Source organism: Salvelinus sp. IW2-2015, linkage group LG16 (assembly GCF_002910315.2).
Source record: "Salvelinus sp. IW2-2015 linkage group LG16, ASM291031v2, whole genome shotgun sequence".
Taxonomy (NCBI): Eukaryota; Metazoa; Chordata; class Actinopteri; order Salmoniformes; family Salmonidae; genus Salvelinus; species Salvelinus sp. IW2-2015.
This window is the reverse complement of record NC_036856.1, coordinates 39001837-39015909: the sequence shown is the minus strand read 5'-3', so window position 1 is coordinate 39015909 and position 14073 is coordinate 39001837. Positions and strand designations below refer to the sequence as shown.

Sequence of the window (14073 nt, the reverse complement as noted above, 5' to 3'; positions counted from 1 at the left end):
GTTGAGCAGGGTTCGTAGGTTGAGCAGGGTTCGTAGGGTTGAGCAGGGTTAAACAGGTTGAGCAGGGTTCGGTAGGGTTGAGCAGGGTTAACAGGTGAGCGGGTTAGCAGGGTAAACAGGTTGAGCAGGGTTAGTAGGGTTGAGCAGGGTTAAACAGGTGCAGCAGGGTTAGCTAGGTTGAGCAGGGTATTAACAGGTTGAGCAGGCGTAGGGTTAGCATGGAAACGGTTGAGCAGGGTTAGCAGGTTGAGTAGCAGGTGGGGACAGGGTTAAACAGGTTGGAGCAGGGTTAGGTAGGTCGTTGAGCAGGGTTAAACATGATGGTTATTTAACAGTGATGACCTTTAGATAGAAGCTGTTTTTCAGTGTCACGGTCCCAGCTTTGATGCACCTGTAATGACCTCGCCTTCTGGATGATAACTGGGTGAACAGGCCGTGGCTCAGGTGGTTGATGTCCTTGATTATCATTTTAGCCTTCCTATGACATTGGGTGCTGTAGGTGTCCGGGAGGGCAGGCAGTGTGCCCCCGGTGATGAGTTGGGCAGACCGCACCACCCTCGAGAGCCCTGCAGTTGCGGGAGGTACAGTTGCCGTACCAGTCGGTGATAGAGCCGGACAGGATGCTCTCAATTTTACATATTAAAGTTTGTGAGGCTCGTAGGGGCCAGGCCGAATTTCTTCAGCCTCATGTCTGTGTGGGATGACAATTTCAGAATGTCAGTGATGTGTATGCTGAGGAACTTGAAGTTTTCCACCTTCTCCACTGCTGTCCCGTCGATGTGGATAGGGGTGTGCACCATCTGCTGTTTCCTGAAGTCCATGATCAGCACCTTTGTTTTGTTGACGTTGAGGGAGAGGTTATTTTCCTGGCACAAGTAATGGCAACACCAGGAAACCAGAATCACATCACTACTCTGAAGAAATGTCTCTGTCCCAAGTGGCTCTGGTCAAAGGCAGTGGACTATACAGAATAAACATTTTAATTTAAAAAATGTAAAAAAAAGGGCTTTTGGGGTGCAATCAATGTATTCTTCACATGCTCCTCCCCCTGGCTGTGACTATCGTTTTAAATGTACTCTACCAGTTCCTCTGGTAGAGTACTCCCATTAGCACCTGTATGAGACCACACACTTCTATACCTCATCTGTCACCTCCCTCTGACTACAATGACATGGTAAACACAGTGCTGGGCAGAAGAAAAAAATGGCCTTAGGCACTACATTCTGTTCTGATTGGATTTACATGAGTGAAATGCATACTCTTTAACAACAGATTAAACTTGTCTGTTTACCCTAGCCTTGGATGTGGAGTGGCCAAAGCCACATTCCTGCTTCATGTAGGAGTGCAGCTATTAGCATACCGTAACATTTAGACTAACAAAATAAAGACAGCAATACAAACTATACAGGAGCTTCTCATCTAAAACCATACCGCACATAGTGTTGCACACTTGATCAATGCCACGATTCAAAAGGGTGTGGATATTATAAAAGCCTTTACATTTTCAAAAATTGGGCTAACAGAGCAAAAAATAAAATAAATAAAATACTGTCTACTGGTACTAAGGTCATTCTTGCAGGGGCATGTGATGTGGGAGAGCCATTGTCTTTACGCTGTACCACTCAGAGAGGGGTATGTAGGGTACAGTAGATGACTCACACACTACCTCCAGAGTTAGTGTGGCAGCATTGAGAATGATAGAGGACTTTAGTGGTCCAAAGTCTGTATTAGCACGGGCAGCACCATTGAGGGCTTCCCCCATTTTAATGTAGTCAACTGAGTGGGACTTCCAATTCATTGGTGATCCCTCCTGGTGACCCTGTAGGAGTCATGTCCAACCAGGTCACCAGGAGGGATCAGACAATTGTGAAGAAAATTGACTACTTTAAAAATGGAGGTAGCCTCAATGGCACTACCCATTCTGTCACATACCCTAGAATGGCACAGATACAAAAGGTTGAGTCTGTGTTTGGGAGACATCTGTTAAGGTCATTTCTCCATGTTACAGTGCTTGTTTACGGAAATCAGACAGGCGACCACCTCCGGAGGTAGTGTGGGAGACATCTACACCCTGGAGTTAGCCTTCTAGCACGCTCCGGACACCTGTGTACAAGCTTTACTGAGGAAGTGTAGTCTGGTTAGATGGCAGCATCCATGGCTGTATGGCTGTATGGCTGTGTAACTGGTACATTCTCTCTAGCTGATGAAAGATTTTTTTAAAACGGCCATATATTTCCAAGCCCATAATCGCATGCGATGATTATCAACGTTAAAAACACAGCGTCGAGATTGTAGTTCACATGAGCCAGTCGTTGGGCAAGGCTAATGGATGAAAACTGTAGGAAGAAGGAAGAATGCAGAGAGCTATCCTGGACCTAGTTTGTGTTGTCAAAGTAGTGTAGAGTAAATCTTTGAAACATACTAAAAAAGGTAATGAATACATCAGTAAACATTTATCAAAAACTACTGTAAGACAGATGTCATAAAAATGTAACTGATTTACTTTTGCTTCAGTGTTTGTTTGAAGATAGATGACCAGGGGAATGGAAGGAAAACCTAGATCCTCAGATTAGCCCTGTTCAACACATCTGTGGAAACTTTGACATTTGGTGGAGAATAGAGACAGCAAACATTTTACCTTAAAAGGTCTTAAAATGTATTTTATAATCTTGGCTGTGCCTTTAGTTCCTTTAAGTTTAATAATGATGATGATAATAAAATACTTTCCCTCTTTTGATTTAATTCCTATGTTTTTTTGGTTCTGCTAAAAATCTGAATGAATCCTAAGTAGAAAGCTGTAAACTTTATGGTATTTGTTAAAGTTTATGTTTTTGCACCGATTACCATGATCACCCTCAGAGAAACAGCAAGTCACTACTCTCAGATCTCTCCTCCCTTCTCACAACACAAAGCTAAACATAGGAAATAAAAAGTTAAAATGTCCCCATATCCACTTACCTGTGACGAGTCTTCTTTAGTGACAGTAATCTGTCTGCATAGTAGGAGAGTAGCGACAGTAGAAAGTCATCTAAACCAGAATAACTATTTGACTAATAGACCGGAGCGCCGCACAGCACAACACAGCATGGGCGGGACTATTGTGAAATGAGCAACAGATGCTGGCAATTGGGAGAGAGGGAACACTTACTACGGGGTGTAATCATTAGTCCAAACAGTTTTGTTTTGCAACGAAAACTAGCGTTTCTATTTGACAAATTCAGCTAGGTCCAGCCCCATTTCGTTCTGTTTAGTTCCTAGTGAATACACCCCAGACTACAATAAAGTCAGACGTGAGACGACAGCGTTAGAGGAATAGCGTTGCTATGGTCACAATGGCTGTTCACACAGGCAGACCAATTCTGATATTTTTTCCACAAAAAATAAACTGCCCCCTCAGATTTGTCCATTGAAAAAAAAAATACAAATACAATTTATACCTTTGTTTTTGTTTTTCTGTAGTACTACTAGCCACCGAGTATTTTTGTGGAGTTGGCTTTAGATAGCCCAGATAGGTTCCCATTCTCATAACAAGCTACCAAGAGCCATTTCAGGCTATCAATCAAGTTAGAGTAGCTAGCTTGTCTAAAGCCTTGTTCACATTGACAGTTTGAAGTGACTCAAGGCAATTTGTTTTGCATATCCGATTCATATCTGTTCTCTTTCCTGCAGTCTAACCAGCCAAAATGCACATGGAATCTGATATTTCAAGACAGCTTTGTAAGTTGTTTGACGTCAGATAGAAATGTGATTCATGGCCATGAGACTTCTCTGAACGGTAAAATCTGATTTATTTGCCCTCAAGTAGTTTTTAGACTGTTATTTGGCATAACTTGTTGCTTGCTAGCTACTCTGTTAACAGTTTGACAAGAACAAGTGGTAGCTAACTAGCGTGTTAATTGTGTTTAAGATGGCGCCGGAGAACATGGCTGACGTTTGACATTCTCCCAAACAATTGTGCTATTTTGTTATTTTTTTGCATTTTGTGTAACTTGTTTTTTAACATATTGTGTACATAATGTTGCTGCTACCGTCTCTTATGACCAAAAATAACTTCTGGACATCAGGACAGCGATTACTCACCGCGGACTGGAAGAAACTTTTTCCTTTAAAGAGTTCGACGAGAAGGATATCCTGCTTTCACTGAAACAGGCCCAGATCCACGCCATTTGCGTGAAGAAAAGACACCGGAAAAGGGGCCGCAGATCGGGCAGCCTTCTGAGAATCCAGAGGCTAGCGAGTAAAATCCCACTGCCATCCGTTCTTCTTGCTAACGTGCAATCATTGGAAAATAAAATGGATGACCTACGATTAAGATTATCATACCAACGGGACATTAAAAACTGTAACATCTTATGTTTCACCGAGACGTGGCTGAACGACGAAATTGACAATATAAAGCTAGCTGGAAGGCAGCTAAGCAAGGAAGAAGCAACTACTACAAAACCGCCATAAAAAGCCAGAGTACGGTTTGCAACTGTACATGGGGACAAAGATCATACTTTTTGGAGAAATGTCCTCTGGTCTGATGAAACAAAAACAGAACTGTTTGGCCATAATGACCGTTGTTATGTTTGGAGGAAAAAGGGGGAGGCTTGCAAGCCGAAGAGCACCATCCCAACCGTGAAGCACGGGGGTGGCAGCATCATGTTGGGGGTGGGGGTGCTTTGCTGCAAATTGACTGGTGCACTTCACAAAATAGATGGCATCATGAGGGAGGAAAATTATGTGGATATATTGAAGCAACATCTCAAGACATCAGTCAGGAAGTTAAAGCTTGGTCGCAAATGGGTCTTCCAAATGGACAATGACCCCAAGCATACTTCCAAAGTTGTGGCAAAATGGCTTAAGGATGACAAAGTCAAGGTATTGGAGAGGCCATCACAAAGCCCTGACCTCAATCCTTTTGACAATTTGTGGGCAGAACTGAAAAAGTGTCTGCGAGCAAGGAGGCCTACAAACCTGACTCAGTTACACTAGCTCTGTCGGGAGGATTGGGCCAAAATTCACCCAACCTATTGTGGGAAGCTTGTGGAAGGCTACCCTAAACGTTTAACCCAAGTTAAACAATTTAAAGGCAATGCTACCAAATTCTAATTGAGTGTATGTAAACATCTGACCCACTGGGAATGTGATGAAAGAAATAAAGCTGAAATAAATAATTCTCTCTACTATTATTCTGACATTTCACACACTTAAAATAAAGTGGTGATCCTAACTGCCTTAAGACAGGGAATTTTTACTAAGATTAAATGTCAGGAATTGTGAAAAACTGAGTTTAAATGTATTTGACTAAGGTGTATGTAAACTTCCAACTTCAACTGTACATATCCCAACCAGAAGCCATGGATTACAAGCAAAATCCGCATTGAGCTAAAGGCTAGTGCTGCCGCTTTCAAGGGGTGGGAGACTAATCCGGATGCTTATAAGAAATCCCGCTATGCCCTCAGATGAACCATCAAACAAGCAAAGCGTCAATACAGGATTAAGATTGAATCCTACTACACCGGCTTTGACACTCGGCGGATGTGGCAAGGCTTGAAAACTATTACGGACTACAAAGGGAAACCCAGACACGAGCTGCCCAGTGACGCGAGCATACCAGACGAGCTAAATGCCTTTTATGCTTGCTTCGAGGCAAGCAACACTGAAGCATGCACGAGAGCACCAGCTGTTCTGGATGACTGTGTGATAACACTCTCGGTAGCCGATGTGAACAAAACCTTTAAACAGGTCAACATTCACAAAGCCGCTGGGCCAGACGGATTACCAGGACGTGTACTCAAAGCATGCGCAGACCAACTGTCAAGTGTCTTCACTGACATTTTCAACCTCACTCTGACCTAGTCTGTAATACCTACATGTTTTAAGCAGACCATCATAGTCCCTGTGCCCAAGGAAGCGAAGGTAACCTGCCTAAATGATTACCGCCCCGTGGCACTCACGTCAGTAGCCATGAAGTGCTTTGAAAGGCTGGTCATGGCTCACATAAACACCATTATCCCAGAAACCCTAGACCCACTCCAATTCACATAACGCCCCAACTGATCCACAGATGACGCAATCTCAATCACACTCCACACTGCCCTTTCTCACCTGGACAAAAGGAACACTTATGTGAGAATGCTGTTCATTGACTACAGCTCAGCATTTAACACCAACACCGTGCTCATGACACTCACCTGGACTCCATCACCTCCTTGATTATCTTCCCTATATCTGTCACTCCCCTTCGTTCTTTCCTCAGCTTTTATTGACTCTGTTTTCATGTCGGTGTGTCTTTTGTGTTTATTGGTTTGTTTGTTTATTTATTAAAACACTCACTCCCTGTACTTGCTTTCCGACTCTCAGTTCACTCGCTACAGCATCCATGTCAGCAAATCACTGCTGCCTAAACACGCAAAATCCGATTTGGTCACTTGTAACTTTCTGTTTATTCATGGATGCCAAGGGAAGCCAGGCTTCCCCCAAAAATATAAGAAATAATATAATTTATCTTTCGTCTCTCTGTTTCTGTCACGACTTCTGCCGAAGTCGATGCCTCTCCTTGTTCGGGCGGTGCTCGGCGATCGACGTCACCGGTCTTCTAGCCATCATTGATCTATGTTTCATTTTCCATTGGTTTTGTCTGGTCTTCTTACACACCTGGTTCCAATCCCATTCATTAATTGTTCTGTATTTAACCCTCTGTTTCCCCTCATGTCCTTGTCAGAGATTGTTTATTGTTAAGTTCATGTTTTATGGATTAGTGTGCGACGGGTTCTTGTATGTCGCCCGGACCTAAATCCGCTACTGATTTGTATTAGTCTACAAATAAATCTCTTTGCCAAAATTCGTCATCTCTCCCATGTCTTATTCGACTAGCATTTTTGAAAGTGTAAGGATAATAATTCAGCCATAGCTGTTCTGAAATGTTTATTGGTTGCCAACATTTTACTCCCTCCTCTATGTTTAATTATAACACACATACATTAATCATTAATTTCGGTTGCTTATCCTGACGTGAAGTTTGTTCTATAGAAAGTACTGGACTCTGATGTGTGCCACAGAAAGTATTTGACTCTAGCCACAAAATGACGGACATTAGAAGGGAATTCTGGGAGATTTTCGGCACAACACCGGAAATTCAGAATGAGAGGCTCAATTAAAGATGTTGCTGAACCGCTGTTTTCGATGCACCACTTCTCCCTTCTGCGCAGTTTCCCTGATGTTGCTACGGCAATCAAGCTGTTTTTACCGTCCCTGTAGTTGCCTGCGGAGAGATCGTTTTCTAAACTAAAACGCATAAAGAACTACCTAAGAAACATTAGGCTGTCGGTCTGATAGGAGCTTTTGAACACCTGAGGAAGCTCCACTCATTACACCGGCGCCGTCGTAGCCTTGACAACTCATTTGTTCACCGACATCCCTTTACTTTCAATTAGTATATACATGTTTTGTTGACATAGTGGCAAAGCAATGCCTTAATGTTGGTTGTCAACGAACATACCATAGAGTAAATCATGATTTTACCATTTTCGGCACCTAATAGCGAAAAAGTATTTACCCCCTTTCTGATTCTCTATGTTTGCACATTTTTTATACTTAACGTTATCATATCTTCAACCAAAACCTAATATTAGATAAAGGGAACCTAAGTTTACAAATAACAGATTTTATTTAACAAAATTATGCAACACCCAATTCCCCTGTGTGAAAAAGTATTAGCTTGGTGCATTCTTTAGCTGCAATGACTGAAACCAAACACTTCCTGTAGTTGTTGATCAGTCTTTCACGTCACTGTGGAGGAATTTTGGCCCACTCTTTCATGCAGAACAGCTGTAACTCAGCCATGTTTGCTTCAAGTCCTGCCACATTTCAATTTGAATTAGGTCTGGACTGACTAGGTCAGTCCAAAACTTCACATTTGTTGCTTTTGAGACATTTTCATGTAGTCTTGTGTGTTTTAGATCATTGTCTTGCTGCATGACCCAGCAGCTCTTCGGCTCACAGACGGGTGGCCTGACATTCTCCTGTAGAATTCTCTGATACAGAGCAGAATTCATGGTTCCTTCTATGAAGGCAAGTCGTCCAGGTCCTGAGGCAGCAAAGCATCCCCAAACCATCATACTACCACCACCATGCTGACCCCTAACCATCATACTACCACCACCATGCTGGACCGTTGGTATGAGGTTCTTACTGTAGAATGCACTGTTTGCTTTTTGCCAGGCATGTCATCCAAAAAGTTGACTCAGGTTTACCAAAAGGCACCTGGAAGATCCTGGAAGATCATCAATAATCTTGAAAGCATGTTCTATTGGCAGATGGGTCAGAAGTACAGCCTTTTGGACTACATTATATATATTTTGTTCTTTGTAAACGCAGGTTCCCTTTATCTAAATATTAGGTTTTGGTTGAGGATTTGATAACATTCAGTATCAAAAATATGCAAAAATAGAGAAATTCAGAAAAGAGGGCAAATACTTTTTCATGGATTCATTCACCACAAAATGAATCAAATTCTGAGTAACTAAAAGTCAGCACAATTCCAAAGGTCATTACATAGCATTTGGTGGGTTGGGGAAATGCTTTCTCAATGAGTTATAATCTCGGAGACGGAGACAGGGGAAGACAAGAGATCAGTAAAGATGAAAGACACTGGGACTATAAAGAGGAGAGATGCTGTGACTCTTCCACTGTGACTATAAAGAGGAGAGATGCTGGGACTCTTCCACTGGAACTCATAAAGAGGAGAGATGCTGGGACTTCCACTGTGACTATAAAGAGGAGAGATGCTGTGACTCTTCCACTGTGACTATAAAGAGGAGAGATGCTGGGACTCTTCCACTGGGACTATAAAGAGGAGAGATGCTGGGACTCTTCCACTGTGGACTATAAAGAGGGAGAGATGCTGGGACTCTTCCACTGGACTATAAAGAGGAGAGAGCTGGGACTCTTCACTGGGACTATAAAGAGGAGAGATGCTGGACTCTTCCCTGGACTATAAGAAGGAGAGCCTGGGACTTCTTCCACTGGGACTATAAAGAGGAGAGATGCTGGGACTCTTCCACTGGGACTATAAAGAGGAGAGATGCTGGGACTCTTCCACTGGGACTTAAAAGAGGAGAGATGCTGGGACTCTTCCACTGGGACTATAAAGAGGAGAGATGCTGACTCTTCCACTGGACTATAAGAGAGAGATGCTGACTCTTCCCTGGACTATAAAGAGGAGAGACGCTGGGACTCTTCCACTGTGACTATAAAGAGGAGAGTGCTGGACTCTTCCACTGTGACTATAAAGAGGAGAGATGCTGGGACCCAATAAAGAGGAGAGATGCTGGGACTCTTCCACTGGGACTATAAAGAGGAGAGATGCTGGGACTCTTCCACTGGGACTATAAGAGGAGAGATGCTGGGACTCTTCCACTGGGACTATAAAGAGGAGAGACGCTGGACTCTTCCACTGGGACTATAAAGAGGAGAGATGCTGGGACTCTTCCCACTGGACTATAAAAGAGGAGAGATGCTGGGACTCTTCCACTGTGACTATAAAGAGGAGAGATGCTGGACTCTTCCACTGTGACTATAAAGAGAGGGATGCTGGGACTATAAAGAAGAGAGACACTGGGACTCTTCCACTGTGACTATAAAGAGGAGAGATGCTGGGACTCTCCACTGTGACTATAAAGAGGAGAGATGCTGACTCTTCCACTGTGACTATAAAGAGGAGAGCTGCTGGGACTCTTCCACTGTGACTATAAAGAGGAGAGCTGCTGGGACTCTTCCACTGTGACTATAAAGAAGGAGAAGCTGCTGGGACTCTTCCACTGTGACTATAAAGAGGAAGCTGCTGGGACTCTTCCACTGTGACTAAAAGAGGAGAGCTGCTGGGACCATAAAGAGGAGAGCTGCTGGGACTCTTCCACTGTGACTATAAAGAGGAGAGATGCTGGGATTCTTTACTGTGACTATAAAGAGGAGAGACGCTGGACTCTTCACTGTGACTATAAAGAGGAGAGATGCTGGACTCTTCCACTGGGACTATAAAGAGGAGAGACACTGGGACTCTTCCACTGTGACTATAAAGAGGAGAGATGCTGGGACCAATAAGAGGAGAGATGCTGGGACTCTCTTCCACTGTGACTATGAAGAGAGAGATGCTGGGACTCTTCCACTGTGACTATAAAGAAGAGAAGACACTGGGACTCTTCCACTGTGACTATAAAGAGGAGAGATGCTGTGACTCTTCCACTGTGACTATAAAGAGGAGAGACACTGGGACTCTTCCACTGTGACTATAAAGAGGAGAGATGCTGGGACTCTTCCACTGTGACTATAAAGAGGAGAGACACTGGGACTTTTCCACTGTGACTATAAAGAGGAGAGACACTGGTACTCTTCTACTGTGACTATAAAGAGGAGAGACGCTGGACTATAAAGAAGAGAGACACTGGGACTCTTCCACTGTGACTAATAAAGAGGGGAGATGCTGGGACTCTTCCACTGTGACTATAAAGAGGGGAGATGCTGGGACTCTTCCACTGTGTCTATAAAGAAGAGGAGACACTGGGACTCTTCCACTGTGACTATAAGAGGAGAGATGCTGGGACTCTTCCACTGGACCATAAAGACGAGAGATGCTGGGACTCTTCCACGTGACTATAAAGAGGGGAGACACTGGGACTCTTCCACTGTGACTATAAAAGAGGAGAGATGCTGGGACTCTTCCACTGGGACAACTATAAGAGGAGAGACACTGGGACTCTTTCACTGTGACTATAAAGAGGAGAGGTGCTGTGACCTTCCACTGGGACTATAAAAGGAGAAGAGATGCTGTGACTCTCCACTGGTTCCACTGGTTACAGTTTCCCACTGAAGCACATTGGGGGTATCCCAAATGGACGCTATATAGTGCACTACTTGTTGACCAGGGCCCAAAGGGCTGTAGCGCCCTACTTTTGACCAGGGCCCATATGGACTTTGAGGGCCAAAACAAATATATATACATACCAGGTAAAAGAGAGAGACAGTACGGAACATGTACGTTTAAAAATATATATAATAATGTGATATCCAATTGGTAGTTACAGTCTTGTCCCATCGCTGAAGGGGCCCAGTGTGAGACTAGAGACTAGTTTACTACTTCTGAAGTGAAGGGGCCCAGTGTGAGACTAGACTAGTTTACTACTGCTGAGTGAAGGGGCCCAGTGTGAGACTAGAGACTAGTTTACTACTGCTGAGTGAAGGGGCCCAGTGTGAGACTAGAGACTAGTTTACTACTGCTGAGTGAAGGGGCCCAGTGTGAGACCCTTTCAGTGGAATGTACAGTGGGGCAAAAAAGTATTTAGTAAGCCACCAATTGTGCAAGTTCTCCCACTTAAAAAGATGAGAGAGGCCTGTAATTTCTATCATAGGTACACTTCAACTATGACAGACAAAATGAGAAAAAAAAACCAGAAAATCACATTGTAGGATTTTTAATGAATTTATTTGCAAATTATGGTGGAAAATAAGTATTTGGTCAATAACAAAAGTTTATCTCAATACTTTGTTATATACCCTTTGTTGGCAATGCACAGAGGTCAAACGTTTTCTTTAAGTCTTCACAAGTTTTCACACAACTGTTGCTTGGTATTTTGGCCCATTCCTCATGCAGATCTCCTCTAGAGCAGTGATGTTTTGGAGCTGTTGCTCGGCAACACGGACTTTCAACTCCCTCCAAAGATTTTCTATGGGTTGAGATCTGGAGACTGGCTAGGCCACTCAGGACCTTGAAATGCTTCTTACGAAGCCACTCCTTCGTTGCCCGGGAGGTGTGTTTGGATCATTGTCATGCTGAAAGACCAGCCACGTTTCATCTTCAATGCCCTTGCTGATGGAAGGAGGTTTTCACTCAAAAATCTCACGATACATGGCCCCAATTCATTCTTTCCTTCATACACGGATCATTCGTCCTGGTCCCTATTGCAGAAAAACAACCCCAAAGCATGATGTTTCCACCCGTGCTTCACAGTAGTATGGTGTTCTTTGGATGCAACTCAGCATTCTTTGTCCTCCAAACACGACGAGTTGTGTTTTTACCAAAAAGTTCTATTTTGGTTTCATCTGACCATATGACATTCTCCCAATCTTCTCTGGATCATCCAAATGCTCTCTAGCAAACTTCAGACGGGCCTGGACACTGTACTGGCTTAAGCAGGGGGACACGTCTGGCACTGCAGGATTTGAGTCCCTGGCGGCATAGTGTGTTACTGATGGTAGACTTTGTTACTTTGGCTCAGCTCTCTGCAGGTCATTCACTAGGTGTGGTTCTGGGATTTTTGCTCACCGTTCTTGTGATCATTTTTGACCCCACGGGGTGAGATCTTGCGTGGAGCCCCAGATCGAGGGAGATTATCAGTGGTCTTGTATGTCTTCCATTTCCTAATAATTGCTCCCACAGTTGATTTCTTCAAACCAAGCTGCTTACCTATTGCAGATTCAGTCTTCCCAGCCTGGTGCAGGTCTACAATTTTGTTTCTGGTGTCCTTTGGAGTGTGACTGTTTGAGGTTGTGGACAGGTGTCTTTTATACTGATAACAAGTTCAAACAGGTGCCATTAATACAGTAACAAGTGGAGGACAGAGGAGACTCTTAAAGAAGAAGTTACAGGTCTGTGAGAGCCAGAAATCTTGCTTGTTTGTAGGTGACCAAATACTTATTTTCCACCATAATTTGCAAATAAATTCATTAAAAATCAGGCCTCTCTCATCTTTTTAAGTGGGAGAACTTGCACAATTGGTGGCTGACTAAATACTTTTTTTGCCCCACTGTAGATGTATTTCTGTCACGGTATAGCCCTCAGACTACCATCCTTTAAGACCCTTCAGGCTCGTGGTGCTTTGAGCTTTGGGTCTCTGGTCACATGAAACCACTAGGCTGCCTTGTGTTGTGTTGTCGCTCCACATTGTTAGATGTGACTTTGGTAAGACTCTCATAACAAACCTGCCTGTCAGAGCAAAAGTGGGCTTGTGACTGCCAGGGGGGCAGAGGGGGTGTGTAGGAGGGGGTGGGGAGCGGACCAATCCAAGACAGCAGATCCTGTAATTAGCACTAGCCCAGAGGGGCACCAGGACAAAAGACATCTGTAACTCACACACAAAGGACACCGCCGAGCTGAGCCCTGACTAACCCTAACCCCAACCCAGCCTCCAGCCCCAGCTTGGTTCAGCAGCACTACTGACGTCTGTCTGAACCATTGACTGCAGGACCTCCACAGGGGAAGAGGGCAGGGTCCAACATGTATCTTTTGTTCCACCAGACACTGTGGCAGGTAGATGAAAAAAAAATCTGATTTACCAGCCCAAACATTTTTGGACATAATTACATTTAAAAAAAACTGATGACCGTGATGTGTAACGTTTCTAAAACAAGAAATGTATTAGTAAGAAGTAATGTGGTATGTTGCTCAATTTCATTTCATTTTTTGTGACCCGAGTCTTTTAACCAAAATATCAGATGAGACAAACTGTTCAGCTGCCCCTTTAACTGCGGGAGGGGTTACCGTGGTGATGGGGCCACTACAGTCGTGGCAGCAGACTCAAGCTAACATTGAAAAACAACCAGGCTTGTGAACAAAACAATATAACTAGGCAAGAAACACAAAGATAAAGTCTCACTTAGCAGACTTGAGTAAATTCGACAGCCTGCTATGCCTCTGCCAGCGCCTCCAAAAATGACTCTATCCGCGCTTCACTCACAGTGAGCAAAGCTGTTGCTGCYCGAGGTGGGATCTAGCAGCTATGAAACAAAACAGCAGAAATACTTTGAAAACAGCTACTTAAGCATTTCTTCTGCTAGAAATCGCAACTTGCACATATGTTCATTCTTGACTTTTGACTATATTTATTCACAAATGAGAAAGTAATGCTCACACAGTAGAGTCCTGCACATTGACAACCAGCAAACATATAGATATTCTTACCCGCCAATACCTAAATCTACCCGCATTTGGTGGGTGTTCATTTTATGCCCTGGAAGAGGGTGGTGGTGGGGGTGTGGTGGTGGTTTCCGTCTACTCAAAACGACCACCTAGCCACCCCCCCCCCCACCTCC

General features: G+C 43.8%; 1 protein-coding gene across 2 annotated transcripts in view; it reads right to left on the bottom strand.

Moving 5' to 3' along the window:
• LOC111975296 (alpha-N-acetylgalactosaminide alpha-2,6-sialyltransferase 2) overlaps positions 1–3109 on the bottom strand; it is an 18053-nt gene extending 14944 nt beyond the window's left edge. For both annotated transcript variants that reach the window (XM_024003497.2, XM_024003498.2), the window contains exon 1: positions 2959–3109. The gene's annotated coding sequence lies outside the window, so the exon portion shown is untranslated. The remainder of the gene's footprint in view (positions 1–2958) is intronic.
• Between the last annotated feature and the right edge of the window lie 10964 nt (positions 3110–14073).